Consider the following 17,878-nt stretch of genomic DNA (forward strand, 5'->3'; position numbering starts at 1 on the left):
TTTATTCTTCCTTTAATTTTTTCTGTTCAGTTTCTAACTCTTATTTTCTATATTTTTGCTCTGCTTACTGGGAGATTGGCTCAAGTTTATCATCCAAACTTTCTCTGAAGTTTTTATTCTGCTATTATATATTGTTCAAATTTCCCAGAGCTTCCTTTCTGTTTCTTCAATGTTCCTTTTTAAAATAGCATAAGACTGTTAAGTGGGTGCAATATCTCCTCTTATGCCTCTGTGGGTATTTTTTAAAGATGTGAATCAATTAAAAGGTTTATTTTTTATTTTTGTGGGTACATAATAGGTATTTATGTTTATGGGGAACATGAGTTTTTTTTTGTTTTTTTTTTTTTGAGACGGAGTTTCACGGAGTTTCGCTCTTGTTGCTCATGCTGGAGTGCAATGGCGCAGTCTCGGCCCACTGCAACCTTCACCTCGCAGGTTCAAGTGATTCTCCTGCCTCAGCCTCCCGAGTAGCTTGGATTACAGGCATGTGCCACCATGCCCAGCTAACTTTGTAGTTTTAGTAGAGACAGGGTTTCTCCATGTTAGTCAGGCTGGTCTCAAACTCCCGACTTCAGGTAATCTGCCCGCCTCAACCTCTCAAAATGCTGGGATTACAGGCATGAGCCACTGTACCCGGCAAGTATTTTAATGCAGGTATACAATGTGTGATAAGCAAATCCAGGTAAATGGTATATCCATCGCCTCAAGCATTTATCCTTTTTTTGTGTAACTAACATGCCAATTATACTCCTTTAGTTATTTTAAATGTACAATAAATTATTATTGACTGTAGTCACCCTGTTGTGCTAGCAACTATCAGATTTTATTCATTCTATCTAACCATATTTTTGTACTCATTAACCACCCCACCTCCCACCACAACTACCCCTCTAGCCTCTGGTAACCATCATCCTGCTCTATCTCCTTGAGTTCAATTGTATTCATTTTTAGGTCCCACAAATGAGTGAGAACATGTGAAATTTGCTTTTTTGTGCCCAGCTTATTTCACTTAACATAAGGTCCTCCAGTTCCATCCACGTTGTTGCAAATGACATTTCTCATTCTTTTTTATGACTGAATAGTATTCCATTGTGTATATGTACCCCATTTAAAAAAATCTATTCATCTGTTGATGGACACTTAAGTTGCTTCCAAATCTTGGCTATTGGGAATAGTGCTACAGTAAACATGGGAGTACTGCTATCTCTTCCATATACTGATTTCCTTTCTTTGGGGTATATATCTAGCAGTGGGATTGTTGAATTATATGATAGTTCTATTTTTAGTCTTTAGAGGAACCTCCATACTGTTCTCCATAGTGGCTGTACTACGCTCTATGGATATTAATAATAGTTTTCTTCTCCCAGAATAGTCTTGGTTAGTTCCGAATTATTTTCTTTGTTTGTTTGCTTTGGTCTCTACCTTTTATGCTGGTAGTTCTCCTTAGATGTTCGATAATCTTTGGTAGTGTATTCAAATTTAGGAGTGAGGTACTAAAAAACCTTCTTGGAAGTTCTGCCGGGCGCGGTGGCTCATGCCTGTAATCCCAGCTCTCAGGGAGGCAGAGGTGGGAGGATAGCTTGAGCCCAGGAGTTCGAGACCTGCCTGGGTAATATAGCGAGACCCCGTTCTCCACAAAAAGGAGAAAAAAAAAAAAGGCAAAAAAAAAAAAAAAAAGACAAAAAAAAAGAAGTTCTGATCCCACGAATGAAGCTTCTTGTCCACCAGCTTCAATTTGGGTTATCTGGGTGGGCCATTTAGTTGGGTCATTCTTGACATCAGAATCTTTATGTCTTTCCTCTGGAGGTATTCAGATACCCCAGAGTATAATTTTCTAATCTCTAGTGGTCTGGAATTAGAATGGGGGTAAAAAGACATGGGGTTTTGTTGGGTTATAAATGTTCCCATAAATGTTCACTACTCCTTCATTTATATTACTGAACTCCATCCCCAAATGTGCCAAACGTTCTCCAGAAAGTAACTTTCTCTATTACCTTATCCAGCCTCAGCCAGGCTGGGAGTGGGGCCATTATCTGGCTATACAGGGTTGAAAAGAGGATGTAGGGATCTAACAACTACTTATACAGACTTATAACCCAATCCTCCTATTTTTGACCCTAGCTTTATCCCCATTTTCGGCAGTATCTGGCATTTGGAAGCTGTTTGGGAGGTCTATGATGTAGTCAGGTACTTCCAAGTTTTCTCCAAGACAAATTTAGGGATCATCTTTCTCAGGTGTGTTACCTCTTGTCTATATGGCTTCTGAATTCCAAAATCTTGTTGTTCTTATCTTCCTTTCTAATTTCATCATCATTGTGGGTTTCTGCCTTAAAAAAAAAATCCCTTTACTGTCATCTTATTAGGTTTCAGAAGAAAGCCAAAGTAAATGCATTTCTGTAATTGATCACCTCTACTCAGTAGTCTATTTTGCATTTTTACAAGGAAATGACAAGTTGACACAGGAGTGTTTGAAGACAAACAGGCCTGCTTTATAATTTTGCTACTGGCCATCCCTACATTCAGTGCATTTGGTTAACAATTATGTCCACAAAACAGAAATTTATCTGAGGAACCACAAGTCATTCACTTTTATGGTTCACTTGTCAACTGTAAGGGAAACTCTAACGGCTAATAACTTTAACTATATAGCCAAAGGGATCTTGTAAAACTCTTCCTATCTTCCTAGCTTTAGTCTTTGAATATAGTTCAAGGTTACGACTAACCCTCTGTGACACCTGATTTTCTTCTGAAATACCAAAACCTCCCATTTTTGAGCGTTCAGCAGTGCTAGAGACTGAGATAGGTGCATTTACATGCATGATCCCATTTAATCCTCCCTAAAATCTTATAGTGTCCGGGCCAGATGCAGTGGCTCATGCCTGTAATCCCAGCACATTGGGAGGCCGAGGCGGGCAGATCATCTGAGGTCAGGAGTTCGAGACCAGCCTGGCCAACGTGGTGAAACCCTGTCTCTACTAAAAATACAAAAATTAGCCCGGCAAGGTGGTGCACACCTGTAGTCCCAGCTGCTCAGGAGGCTGAGGCAGGAGAATCGCTTGAACCCAGGGGGCAGAGGTTGCAGGGAGCCAAGATTGCAACCACTGCACTCCAGCCTGGGCAACAGAGCAAGACTTCGTCTCAAAACAACAACAACAACAGAAAAAACCCTTATAGTGTCCATGTTATTATCTGTATTTTACAAAGAGAAAAATCGAGGCTCTGAAAAGTTGAAGGATTTGTTCAACTTAACACATCTATTAAGTGGTGAAACTAGGGTTTGAATCCAAGTCAACCTGACTCCCAACAACTTTCCACTTCATTATGTTGTCTTAATGATGACTTCTCGCCAGGACTTCTCAAGTGTTCATTTTCATGTCCCTAGCTCATTTAATTACTTTTAGTTCCTTTTTCATTTTCCAATCCAGTCACCCATACTATTTACCCTATGTCAGTGAATGACATCCAGTTGGTTCAGTCTTTTAAAATTTCTGGCCCACCTTCTCTTCTCATCTGTATCTGGCTACCTTTTTATCCACCTTAGATATCATTTTCTAGGAAAGATTCCAGGACTTCCCAAGGATTGACTTTGTACTTTTCATGTGCTTTTACAGCACAAACAAAATCCTGTTTGCCCTATCAAAGTAGCAATTACCAGGTATAGAAATTATCTGTTTGCTTATCTATTCCCCAACTGCACTAGGCTCCTAAGGACTGTGGCAATATTCCTCTTATTTATGAGTCATATCTACAGCCTAGTACAGTGCCTGGCACATAGCAGGTGTTCACTATACATTTTGTTAAATGAATGCATAAATTAATGAGGTTGCACACATACCTCTGTGACATAGTTTGGATATTAGTTCCCTCCAAATATCATGTTGAAATCTGATCCCTAATGTGGGAGGTAGGGCCTGGTAGGAGGTGTTTGGGTCATGGGGCAGATCCCTCATGAGTTGCTTGGTGTCATATGGTAGGATTGAGTGAATTCTCACTCTAATTTCCTGTGGGATCTGGCTGCCTAAAAGAGAAGGGCACTCCTCCCCTCTCTCTTGCTCCCTCCCTTGCCATGTGACATGCCTGCTCTGCCTTGGCCTCCCCCCATGATTGGAAGCTTCATGAGGTCCTTACCAGAAGCAGATGCTGGTGCCATGCTTCTTGTAGAGCCTGTAGAACCATGAGTCAAATAAATGTCTTATCAAATTACCCAACCTCAGATATTCCTTTTTAACAATGAAAAATGGATTAAGACACTCTGTATTTATTAGTCCATTCTCACACTGCTAATAAAGACATACTCAAGTATGTCAAGTATGTCTTTATTACGCAAATACTGGGCAATTTATAAAGGAAAGAGGTTTAATTGACTCATAGTTCGGGGAGGCCTCAGGAAACTTACAATCATAGCGGAAGGGGAAGCAAACACATCCTTATTCACATGGCAGCAGCAAGGAGAAGTGCTGAGCAAAAGGGGAAAAGGCCCTGGGTAAAACCATCAGATCTCATGGGAACTCACTCACAATCATAACAATAGTAGCATGGACTAACTGCCCCCATGATTCAATTACCTCCCACTGGGTGACATGTGGGGATTATAGGAACTACAATTCAAGATGAGATTTGGGGGGGACAGAGCCAAACCATATCACACTCTGTCTGAATTATTAATAAAATATATTCTAATCTAAAGTAATGTTCCAATGATATTTTAGCATTTGCCAAATTCCATAAAAGAAAAGTCTTTAGTGCATATTATTTATTATTCAGGGTGTAGATACTATTTTAACTTCCACATTCTAAATTATAGTGTGGGTATCAATCTATGAAGTAGGTGCTGACAAGTTTTCAACATTATTTAATTTTATGGTAAAGTTTTAAATTTGAATTTTTATTCAAATATGAACGAAAAGACCATTCTATTCTCAGGTAAAAAATCTATCACGCTTTGATGCTTTTCACTTTAATTGAAAAACAAACTCATTATATAAAGTACAATGCAAGAAATATTCAGAAAAGTATTCGTGATCTCCAGTTGTTACTGTACCTAGATTTTTCTTGGGACCTATATGATAAAATTTGTCATGATTCCTGAAGAAATAGAAGTTCATATAACTGTTATCAGAATTTATATAAAATGTTTCTCAGAAAATGTGGTTTCTCCAGCTCTAACATTCTATGACTCTAAGCCAACTTGAAAGAGCAGATTGATGGGATAAAACACAAAGTATGGAAATAAATAATAAACTGCTTCCCTGAAAAAGCCTACCTCTGTACATTGTTTAAAAATTGGAAAAAATCCAACTGTTTAAAAATTGGAAAAAATCCAACTTCTGTTTTCTGACATTCAATGCAAGTCATTAGAGTAAGGTGAGAATCTTCCTATGGATTCAGATTGAAATCAGGGATGGTGTAGGGAGGCCATAGTCAATCTCTGAGCTACCCTTGAGGGAAGAAATTAATTGATCAAATATTAAGTGCCCAAGTCTATTCATATGATGGCCATCCGGTAAAGAGAATGAACAGTCTCCAACTAAAGGCAACAATATAGATGAATCTCAGAAAAATGATATTGACCAGACAGAAAAGATTCCACTTACATAAACTTCAAAAGAAGATAAAACTGATCTATGGCATTAATAGTCAGAACATTCATTATCCTTGAGTGAACTAAACTGGGAAGCCACATGGTAGGGCGTCTGGAAGCTAGTAATGTCCTGTTTCTTGATCTGTTATGTTGGTGTGTTTATTTCATTAGATTTATTGAGCTATACACTTACCACCATGTACTTGTCTCTGTATGGTTTGCATTGAAATAAATTTTACCAATAAAATAAAAAATCAAAATAAAGTATTAACTGTTTACTGTTTTCCAATAATATACTCCTCTCTCCAAGAGGCCCTCAATACAGGCAAAAGTGCCCTGAATTATGACCCCAAATACAGCCTAATGGCAGGATATCTGAAACTATGGTAACAGGATGTTGGGGGAAAAAAGTTTCACTGGGATAATCAAATACAACAAAAGGGATATTCCAAAACCAGATCACCATATGCAGACCTTATCATGACAATTCTGAGAACCATTTCCGTGACTATTGGATTACACAAGATTTTTGAAGAGATTTTTTGGGGGAGGATTTTATCAAGGAGAATTCCCACTTTTGCTTATAGGGAAGAAAAACAGGGAAAGGCTGCTACTTCTTCCGAGGCTTCTTAAGATACCTTTCAGAAAGCTTAAATGACCATTTTCATGAACTTAAATGGAGCTGGAAGACCCAGAGGATACTGCCTGACTCTGGCCCAAGGATGTTAACGTAGCCTGGCGCACCAGGGTAAGGTGGTGTCGGAATCAGCAAGGCTTCTCGGGCCAGGAAAGTCATGAGCATTTTCAGTAGAGCAGATGTGTGCCATGTGGGAGAGATCCAGCCAAGGGTCATTTGGGGTTCTGCCCAACACAATCACTTAGAGAGTAGAGGGCCCTACCAGCAGGAAACTAGATGGGGGCTACAAATACATCACAAGTAAACACCAAGAATGCATGCAACTAGAGATGCATGATGCATGATAGGAGAGAAGTCTTCAGGAAAACAGTCTTCCAAAGGACTCAAGCAAGCCCCAGGAAAAGCGTCAGTTTTGGACAGCCACCAGGCATAAAATGTGCAAAACCGGATTACATCAGTGTCCATTCTGTAAGAGCTTTCTTGTTCCTTACCATTCCTCCAACAGCAAGAGGTCAGAAACTGGCGGGCCAGCTGGGATGGGAGAAGAAAAGAGAAATGACACAAAGTGGAGAGAAGACACCAACCATACCTCCTTTCCTCTCTTTCCCACCACAGGTGGACAGCCTGAAGCACACACCAACTGGGGGAAGGTTTGCCATTAAAGATAAGGTGGAGTTTTGATTATTATCTTGGCTAGTAAAAGTCATGGGGTCTGCCCACTATCGTATGGGAGGGGCGAGGATTACACCTACTCAATGCGCTTTGAAGAGGCACTGGGAAACCATAATAAAGATGTGGGTTTTTTCTTTTCTTTTTTTCTTTGCTTTTGTTTTGTTTTGTTTTTGAGACAGGATCTGGCTCTGTGGCTCAGGCAGGAGTGCAGCAGCACCATCACAGTTCTCTGCAACCTCTGTCTCCTGGACTCAAGTCAACCTCTCACCTCAGCCTCCAGAGTAGCTGGGACTACAGGGGCATGCCACCACCACGCTGGGCTAATTTTTTTATTTTTATTTTTTGGTAGGGATAGGGTTTTGCCACATTGCCCAGGCTGGTCTCAAACTCCTGGGCTCAAGTGATCTGCCCCACTCAGCTTCCCATAGTGTTGGGATTACAGGCGTGAGCCATAGTGCCAGGCCAAGATGTGTTTCGATTTTACCTACTAGTAATGCATTCACTGTACGGGTTACATAGACATTTACATTAGGATACTCAGTTTTTTAAAAGTTTATTGCTAAACGATGATCTACTCCTGGAGAGAGAACCGTTTCAGCATCTTAAGTTCACAGTATGCCTTCCTATACCACCACTAAGCTCCCCTGTCACACTGTGCTTTTCCTTCTGAGCTCTGTTCCCCATGTTAGGCACCCCACCTCTCAAAATACCTACTTATTTGACCCTGTGCTTCTCTGTCTGAACTCTGTGCTCCCTGTTAGGCATCCTACCTCTCAAAATACCTACTTAACTGCTATTTTTGCAAACAATTCCTCTCAACTCTGTTCAAATAATCCAAGCTAAAATTCAAGTTAATAAAAGTTTTTAATTACATCTTTTAGGAATATTTTCCTTTTATTTCATGACTGTCAAACAATGGTTCTCAAACTTTAATATGTAACAGAATCACTTGAGGAACTTGGTATACCTATAAAGGCCAATGCTTCATTTACTTCAATGAGTCTGGGTCTTTGGGTTTGTTATCAGTTCTCCAGCCAATTGTGATACTGCCAAAGTTTGAGAGCTTCTGTCTTAAAAGACACAAATTGCTAATGGGTGGGACATAGATTTGGAGACATGGCAGTCATGTCCGCTGGATCTAACATCCAGAGTTGATCTCTTACTGTACATCATCATCACGCTGCTAAATAGTTCACAAGAATCACAGAGATCATGCAGTCGGATTGTGTCATGGTATCATAACCAGTCTCTGCTCCAGCCCAGTCAATTGAGAGTGATGAACAAGAGCAACATAGCTTGCTTTTTCCTCTCTGAAAATGTCCTGGTGCTTGTCATGGTCTCTGAATTGTTATGGTGTTATGTAGGGAAGTGAGTTGGGGTGAAGTGAGCGGGAAGGCTATTAAAGAATACTGAAATGGGAAAAAGGCATTTCAAAATATTGTATAAAATTTGGTCTGATGCTGAGAGATAGCAGGGACCAACAACATTTCTAAAGTTTCTATAAACCTGCCTGGGCTTTGTTCTCCAAATGGTTCAAGGTATTTAGGGAGATCATAGTTACTTAAAGATAGATGCCCCAAAGTAGTCACATATTACTTAAAAGATGAATATAAATCAATAAGGAAAACACTAAGACCCTAATTGACAAGTGGGAAATGACATAAACATACACAAAAGAAAATATAACTAAGTAGTGAACTAATATGGAAAAATATTCAACTCACCTGATAAACACTTATCTAAAAATATTTTGAAGTGTACTTGTAGTTTATTAAAGTTGCAAAAATGAAAAAAACTCAATAAGGGCTCTATGAAATAGAATTTCTTATAACCTTGCTTATAAATTGGTACAAACCAACAAAAAACAAAATTATGTTTGTAATATTTTATCTTTAATTTTTATCTTGAAAACATACACACCATGAATTTCTGCTTACTTTTCATCAAGATTAACCAATTATTTTATTATTATTATTATTTTTAGTCTGATTTTAATAGAAATTACTAACAGCAGCAGCAGCATCATTATTGATGACTCCCTAAGAGTAAGATGTAGACATCATACTGTTCTATCCCTTTGCCCTAAATAATTTAGTGTGTATCTTCTAAGAATAAGGATATTCTCTTTCATAAATGTATTGCTGGAAAAAGGGGTCCTGATTCAGACCCCAAGAGAGAGTTCTTGGATCTCACGCAGGAAAGAATTCAAGGCAAATTGCAGAGGGCAGTGAGAAGAGAGTTTATTGAAAGTTACTCAGTTACAGAGTAGAGCATCCTCAGAAAGCAAGAGGAGGAATGCACCATATTTGTTTTAAAACTCTTCTTATATAGAGGTCTTATCTAAGTAAAAGTAAGCTAAGTTATGTCTATGTGTGGGTGGGCTGACAGCATGACAAAATTTAGTAACTTGTTAATTTAAAGAACATTACCCTTGGGCATTTTAGTGGGTAAACCCATCAAAGCATGACTATAATCACCTTAAAAGCATATATTGCTATGCAATAGTGAGGCATCTAGACATTCTGCTGTTGGAGGAATTTGTCCTTGCAAGCATTACTAAGCTGCTTCCTTAGCCATAAACATCTTATGACCATGGGATGTGACTGGCAAGGAATGTGCCTTGCTAGCTTTAAGATGGAGTTGATTTTAAATTGTGTCACCCTGGCTCTCCTATGCCCCTGTTTCCCTAACTGCAGTATGAGTATCAAATTCAGGAAATATAACGTTGATACAGTGCTCTTATCAAATACAGAATTCATATATAGATTTTGGTGGCTGCTCCAACATATTATTTATAGCATTTTTTTTCCTGATCCAAGATCCACTTTTTTTTCCTGATCCAGGACTCCTCATTGCCTTTAGTTGCTCTGTTACTTTAGTCTCCTGTAATCTGTACCAGTTTCTCAGACTTTCTTTTTCTTTCATGATGCTGACATTTTTTAAAGAATATAACATAAGTAGTTGTTTAGTAGAATGTCCGTCAATTTAAGTTTGTCTACTATTTCCTCATGATTAGATTCAGGAGTTTTGGCAGGAGCTTAGAACTTTTGACCTAATAAATTCTACTTCTGGGAATCTGTTATGAGGAAATAATAATAAACATGTAAAAAAAAAAGTGTATGACTCTAAAGCAACACAAACGTCAACTAGTAATAAAAATCACAGCCAACATGTCCTGAGAGCATACTCAATGTCTAGTAGTATGCTCTGTGCTTTATATATATTATCTTAATCTTTTAAATAAAAGGTATAGGTATGGCAGCCTCTTTTCACTGCCTACACATCTCTTCTCCCTTTTGTTCCTCTTTTGTTTTGGCAGCTCAAGAAAATGAATCACCATAGTTCTGAGCCAACCATGGGTTATCCACTTTTCTCAGTGAGATACTCTTTCTTTCCCAGCATCCGTTGCAGCCGAGGATGAGCATCTGACCCATTTCCGGCCAGTGAACACTATAGACAAATTTCCTGGAGGACTTCTGGGAAAGATGGAACTTCCCATGGAGACAGCCCTGGCCTCTTCATTTCTTACATTTTGTGATGCTGTGGCTGCTGGGAGTTGCGGGAGCCATCTTTTAGCCTTGAGGTCATAAGAATGACGACCAAAGGCTCATGTGCTGAGGATGGCAGAGGGAAGGGACAGAAAGAACCTCAGTTCATATGGCACTGTTGAGTGGCTGGCCCAGTTCTGGACCATCTTATCTGCCTTACTTAGGTAATAAATTTAGATGTTTAAGCCACTTTCAATTGGACTTTCAGTACGTTGCTGCTATAGACATTACTAATGGATACAGGTAGTGATAATAATAGAAATAGTTACTTGTCACTTAGCTTAAGTGCTTTATATTATTTAATCTTTACAACCATCCTATGAAAAAGGTGCCACTATTAAGCCCATTTGATGAATAAAGTTTAATACAGAGACATTTAGTAATGTGCCAAAAGTCATATAGCTCATAAGGAAAAAGTTAGGATGTGAATCCAGGTGTTTGGACTTCAGAGTTCAAACTCTCAACCTCTGCATTATCCTGCCTCCTCCTAAGGAAGGACATGGCCATGTACATTATGACATATATGGCCAATGGAAAATTAGTAAATACATGGTGAGAAAGAGTCAGCTGAAATGCTCGTAAGAAGATATAATTATTTCATTTATCTGCTTTCTTGTGCTCAATTTTACTAGTTAAGTCTCTTTGCAGCTTACTAATTTAAGCAAAAAAAAAAAAAAATTCTCAGAAAGCAGAATAGTGGAGTTGTCATAAGGGCAGACTTTAGGGTCAAACCTCCAGTATTTCAATCCTGATGCCACTAATTACAAGCTAGGTAATCTTAGGCAGTTTTCTTCATCTGTGCCTCAATTTCCTCTTCTGTAAAGGGGAGATAATGGCAATGCATTTCATATTTGTAAAATGAAGATAAACTGAAACAATACATTCTTAAATAATACTTGGCATACAATAACTACTCAATTAATATTAGCTTTTGATCAGGAATCTCTCTTTTTCCTACCTCTTGGCGCTGTCTTCTTCCTGTCTCAGGCAGCTACCCTGGTGGTAGCTAGAAGGCCACGAAGTGTCCAGGTTTACATCCTCTTCTATTTTATTTGCAACAAAATGAGAAAGTCTCCACTGCAAATGGTTCCAGCAAGAGTTCTGGATTTGAGGCTTACTGACTTTTATTGGTCCTCTGACTTAATTATGAAGGACAGGGTGGCCATACTCTGACAAGCCAGGCTTAGGTTGGAGATCCACTCTTGATGCCTACAGTGAAGGCAGCTCCATCAAGACCATCGTTCGAAAATGGAGGAAGCATCTTTTTCAGAAAATACAGAAAATGCAGATGCTACTCCCAGAAGTGGGAGAAATGGATATTGAATCAACACAGCAATACGTGCCTGCTATAACCACCTCATCCACAGAACTAGTGGTGACATGTAAACACACACAACAAAAAAGAACAAAATAAATATTTGAGGGCATCAAGATAATGGGTATAAAATAATAAATACAGAAGTAAGATTAACACAGAAAATGAATACAGCTAAATAAATATAAAATGCAAAACTGAAAACTTTCCAGAAATGTGACTGTAGCATGAAAGATTAAGACATTTTTCATTTAAAAAAGACTGAAAGGAAATATTCCAACATGCTGACAGCTTTGTAATGTGCCTGGAGGTGAGAGGTGGGTGGGCAGGAGTTTCTCTCTTAGCATAATGGAGGCCAATATTATAACTTATAAAAAGTAAGGTCAAGATAAATGAATGGGAAGAATATGATTTTTTTCATATATATTTGATGGGGGTCTTCAGAAGGAAATTAATTTTTTTCCACAACAGAATGTTATCCACAGCCTGGAATAGAAGCCCACCACTGGATCTCCCCAAGCATAGAACAGAGCCCAACTTTCCCCTCTGTAGGATCAGCAGAAACTGGAAGGGGTGGATAGGGGAGTTCACAAGATTTGGTGACTGCCTGGGAAATTGTCCAGACATAAGAACCAGCCAAAGGATGTGTAGTGGAAGGTTTAGGGAAGAGAAGACAGACTAATGGGCCAGTGGGTAAATAGAGAGGCCTGAGGAAAGTGCAGGGGGAAGCTGGGAGTCAGGAGTGAGGCAGTGACCAGAGGCATGCAGGCACTCAAATGAGGGGCAAAAGTGACCAGACTACACGATCATCTCTTGACTCTCTGTCCCCATGATTTCTTTTTCTCTCCATGAGATATGACTTTGGGAAAATTGCCTAAATTTTTCCACAAAGAACTATGTGTTTTGTATTAGTGTCCGATGTGTGAGCTCAGGGTGAGAAAGGTGGAGCTGACAGTGCCAGGTCTAGCAGACATAATGTTCCCCACCCTCTGCCCCGCACCCTACCGGGACCAGCAGCATCCTCACTGTGGACTGCTGGTAGCAAGGCCTCCCCCAAGAGACCATGACCTAGATACAGAAACAGCAATCACCATGTGTGGGTTTCAACAACTTGTAAGATCAAGCTTGAATTCTTTAATAGACCCTCACACTCAGGCCCTGCCCACCTCCAGTGCTTTATTTTTCTACTCACTTCACTCTGCACCCCTGGGCTCCCATCATTCTTCTAATTCTCAGGATAAGAGGCGGCGTCCCCTGTCTCCCTGCCTTTGCACAAGTGCTCCTTCTGCCTCATGAACTTGCTTAAGACCCAGTTCCAATGTTACTGCGCCGGTATAGTCATTCTTCCTCAGCGTCAATCTCTCTGCCACCAACCTCTCCCAAGAACAAGTCATTTCCTCTCTGTCCTTCCTCACTTTCCCAGACTGTTATATGGCAAAACGTTCCTGGGCTGTCACACAGAGCCTGAGCCTCTTCTTTCCTTCTTTACATGTGTCTCATTCCTGGATTGTGAGTTCTGGGAATTCAGGGAACAAGTATTTTTTGTTTTGCCCCTATTATCACCTAGCCCAGTGCATGACATATGGTAACCACTTGGTAAAGTTCTGGGGGAATGCACAGAAAACACGTGGATGATAGAGTGAACTTATTCACTCATTAATGAATTAATCCAAAATTCTTTTAGTTATAAAATGCTATGGTACAAATTTCCTATTGAATATGCAATAGCATTGTACATTAGAATATATTCCAAACTCTATATTTAAAACAGTAATATGTATTTTAAAATATACATATAAAATATTAAAAATCTGTATGTGTATATATCTAAAACACAATGATAATTTTTTTTTTTGAGATGGAGTTTCACTCTTGTTGCCCAGGCTGGAGTGCAATGGCGCGATCTCGGCTCACCGCAACCTCCGCCTCCCAGGTTCAAGCGATTTTCCTGCCTCAGCCTCCCTAATAACTGGGATTACAGGCATGGGCCGCCACGCCAGGTTAATTTTGTATTTTTAGTAGAGACGGGGTTTCTCCGTGTTGGTCAGGCTGGTCTTGAACTCCTGACCTCAGGTGATCTGCCTGCCTCAGCCTTCAAAAGTGCTGCGATTACAGGCATAAGACACTGCCCCGGCCTCAATGATAATTTTTAAAGGAACGTTTGCTAATCTTTGTTCTTTTCATATTGAAAGATTTTTTTATGACAAAACAAGGAATGACATGAAGAAAATTAGGAGCTACAAATTCTAATGTCTAAAGTATGGCTGGGGTTAAATACCTGCACTCAAATATTTCTGTGTATTTCACCAATTGTAAGACAACAATAAAGATACCTACTTGCTAGTAATAATGTATGTGGTGGTTTGATTTTTCAAACTAAGAAATAAATACAAAACAGAGTTGAAAGATATTCATAAAAAGGCATAACTAAAATAAGAGAATAAAAGAGTAAAAACGGTCACTGTCTCCTGGAAGACAAGTGAAACTTGGCCATTCCCATTCGAATTCACTTTTTCATTCATTTATTCAATAAATACTTTTTGAGCACCTACTATGTGCCAGGCTTCTAGACACTAGAGATAGGGCACAAATTAACCAAACAAAAACCTCTGCATTGATGGAACTGTTATTCTACAAGCATAAGAGATAATAAACAAATAAATAAAATATATAGTATGTCAGATGATCATAACAGCTATGGAGAAAAACAAAGTTGGAAAAGGAGTTAGAAAGTGTCAGGACAAGGGAAGGGGGCATTGTCATGTTAAGTAGATGTTCTTGGAAGGTGACATTTGAACTAAATCTGGGGAGGTCCTGGGTGGTTTTTGGGAAGAAGGAAGGGGACATGAAAATAATCACACTTTTTTTTTTTTTTTTCTGTAGTCCTGTCCTCAGGATCTTGCATTCCACTGGGCTGTTTTTATTGGTAATGTAACTAATTAAATGCTACTGTAGACTGAAAGAGATACTCCATCCAACAGAGATGGAACATGGCAACTTGACTCAAACCTTGAAGGATGGGGAGAGACTGGATGTCATGTAGGGAAGGACAGCAAGAAGGATAGCATAAGCAGGGGGAGGCCCTGGGCAGAGAGGAGTAATGCCTGCTTTAGGGACAAGCTGGAGATCTTCCCTGCTCCAACAGAAAGGTAAGGAATAAAGTTGGTTTTGTGAAGTGGGCATACAAGCTAGCGAGAAAAGGTCACGCTTGGTCATAGAGGCTACAGGAAGCCACCAAAGCTAAATGAGCAGAGAAGAAATATGATGAAACAGGTATTTTAGTAAACTTCATCTAGTGATGGAATCAGATTAGATAGGAGAAAGAAGAGGTTACAGGCAGTGAAGCCATTTAAAATCTTATTTTTGTTATCTAGATATTAATTTGTAAGGGCTAGACCAGAATGAAAGCCACTGTGAGAACAGTGATATTTATAAGGAACAAATAGCAGACCTTGGTAGGTGATTAGATCTGAAGGACACAGAAGGAAAAAAAATTAGAGCTGACGTATTTCTAAAGTTCAGAGAAAGGCAAGCAGATGGAGTCATTCCAAGACACAGGCCTCTGTGATTCAAAGACAGTGTGACTTACTCAGAATCACACAGTTAGCAAAAAGCTGAAGCCAGAACCCAGATTTTCTGCTTTTCCCTCCACTGGATGACTCCAAAGTTTTAAACCTGGAAGATGAGGAAGTAGTGTGCCACCACTGCCCCCCAAAAAATGAGTGATTATGGAGAGATAGCTAGCTTCCAGTTAAGTAAGGTAGACGGAGAATTTTAGTTTTATATTGAGTTTGAAGATACTAGAGTACAGAAATCTGGGAAATAGGCAAAACTTTAGGATAGGAAATGGCTCTGCCCTTACTAGTTTGTAATCTTGCTCAAGTCACTTAACTTCTCTAAGTCTCAGTTTCTCCAGTTGCAGAGAGGTGTGTGGGGGGGTTAATGTTATTATTTAATGGTTGCTATGAATTAATTTCTATAAAAGGACTTGGAGCAGTACCGGTGCAAGATAAGTGTTATTTAGTTGTTTGTTAAATAAAATAGGTAAGATGCAATGTAAAGAAAGAGGTTGGCTTTCTCGGGAGGTAAGAAGATGTGGGGAAACTAAAGAATTGAGGATAATTGATGTATGGTCTGAGATAGAAGTCAAGGAAAGAGTTGTATGAAGGTGAAAAACAAAATTGAATGACACAAAGATACAGAGAAAGAGGAAGGCCAAGCGAGACCATCAGAGGCGGAAAGAAGGAGACCTCTGAGAGTTCACTCTGGACAGGGAGCTGATAGTGAACAAAAGAGGCAGTGAGAATGAGGAAGAAAGGCACTTGGATGGCTATTTGCCAGCGATATGTGAATGTATCTAAGAGCAGATCAAACTTGAAAATAGGCATTTGACTAAATTAATGGATAACACATTCATGGTGAATTGTTAAAAGAGTGTTAGGGAAATCTGGAGACCATTCTAACCATCAGGAAATTGACAGCACAGAGGATAAAAATGCTGGCCTGACCTTCATGGTTAGGTACCAAATACTAAATCTATTGCAGTATGATTTGAGGTAAGATGGAAGATTTTATGATTCCCACATTCACCCAAAAAGTTTCCTTGATTGCAAATGCTGAAAATTTGAGATGCTCTCATTACATTTTATTTATGTTTGCGTGAAACCAGTATATTTTTGTTCTATGTGAAAGTGTATGTCATAAACATTCAGAAACTCAGAGGAGTTCATCTGAAAGGCTGACATAGTACACCGCTGACCGAAGCCTCTGGGGCAAAATGTTTTCCATGTATCATTCGTTGAGTCTCAGTTTGAAGAAGTACTTACACATTTGTTCTCTTTGTATTTTGCTATCCAAATGTTTGCTCATAAATTCCAATTTAGTAAATAAGGAGAATTTTGAAAGTCAGAAACTCTAAATTTCAAAAAAGCTTTATTTTTCTTTGGGTTTGTTTTCATATGTAGTCTATTGTAGTCTATGTAGTGAAATTTGTCTTACATGCTTAAAAGGGCACTGATATTTGGTGGGGGATAGCAGGGGTGGGGAGTTACCTAACCAGTACTGAAAAGTTACTAAACAATCTGACACAGCTGAAACCAGAAAGGAAGGCTATATCAGGAAAAGACTGAATATAATCCTTAGGCATTTTAGTATTAGGCTACAAATTAGGTTGTATTGGACTGGCATTGTCCAATAGGAATATAATGAGGCCCACAAATGTGAGCCACATATGTAATTCTACATTTTTAAAAATGAAGCCACATTTTTAAAACGGAAAAACAAACCGGTGAAATTAATTTTAATAACATATTTTTTATATCCAAAGTATCATTTAACATGCAATCAACATGAAAATCATTAACAAGATATTTTGCATTATTTTTTCTGTACTGTCTTTAAATTCCAGTGTGTATTTTACACATCCAGCAGTTGGCAATTCAGACTAACCATAATGCCAAGTGGTCAATAGCCACATGTGGCTAGTGGCTATCATATTAAATAGCGCAGGTTCGAACCCAAAATACTTTGCTTTGGTGTTTTTCCTTTTTTGTTTTTGTTTTTTTTTTAGACGGAGTCTTGCTCTGTGGCCAGGCTGGAGTGCAGTGGCAGATCTTGGTTCACTGCAACCTCTGCCTTCTGGGTTCAAGTGATTCCCCTGCCTCAGCCTCCCGAGTAGCTGGGCCTACAGGCGTGCGCCACCACGCCAGGCTAATTTTTTGTATCTTAGTAGGGACGGGGTTTCACCACGTTGGCCAGGATGGTCTCGATCTCCTGATCTCGTGATGCGCCCGCCTCGGCCTCCCAAAGTGCTGGGATTACAGGCATGAGCCACTGCGCCCAGCCTACTTTGGTATGTTTTAAGAGCAAGTTGGTAAATGGGGGCATTATATGGAGAGTACTCTAGTATAGCACAGGTTAGAGCAGCATGCCAGCAAATTGAAATGGACACTGGCTTTTCCACTCCAGTCAACACTGGGACTTTTCTGTTTGTATCTTGAGTTTAAGGCTGGGCCTCTTAGTAGACCTCAGTCTGAAACTGAAATAAACCTGGACGCAGTGTACCCTTGAATCGCAAGAATGCCGCATTCAGTGTTTGTCCAGAGAAAAGCATTTATGCCAGGTTT

This window comes from Rhinopithecus roxellana, chromosome 16, assembly GCF_007565055.1.
Source record: "Rhinopithecus roxellana isolate Shanxi Qingling chromosome 16, ASM756505v1, whole genome shotgun sequence".
Lineage (NCBI taxonomy): Eukaryota > Metazoa > Chordata > Mammalia > Primates > Cercopithecidae > Rhinopithecus > Rhinopithecus roxellana.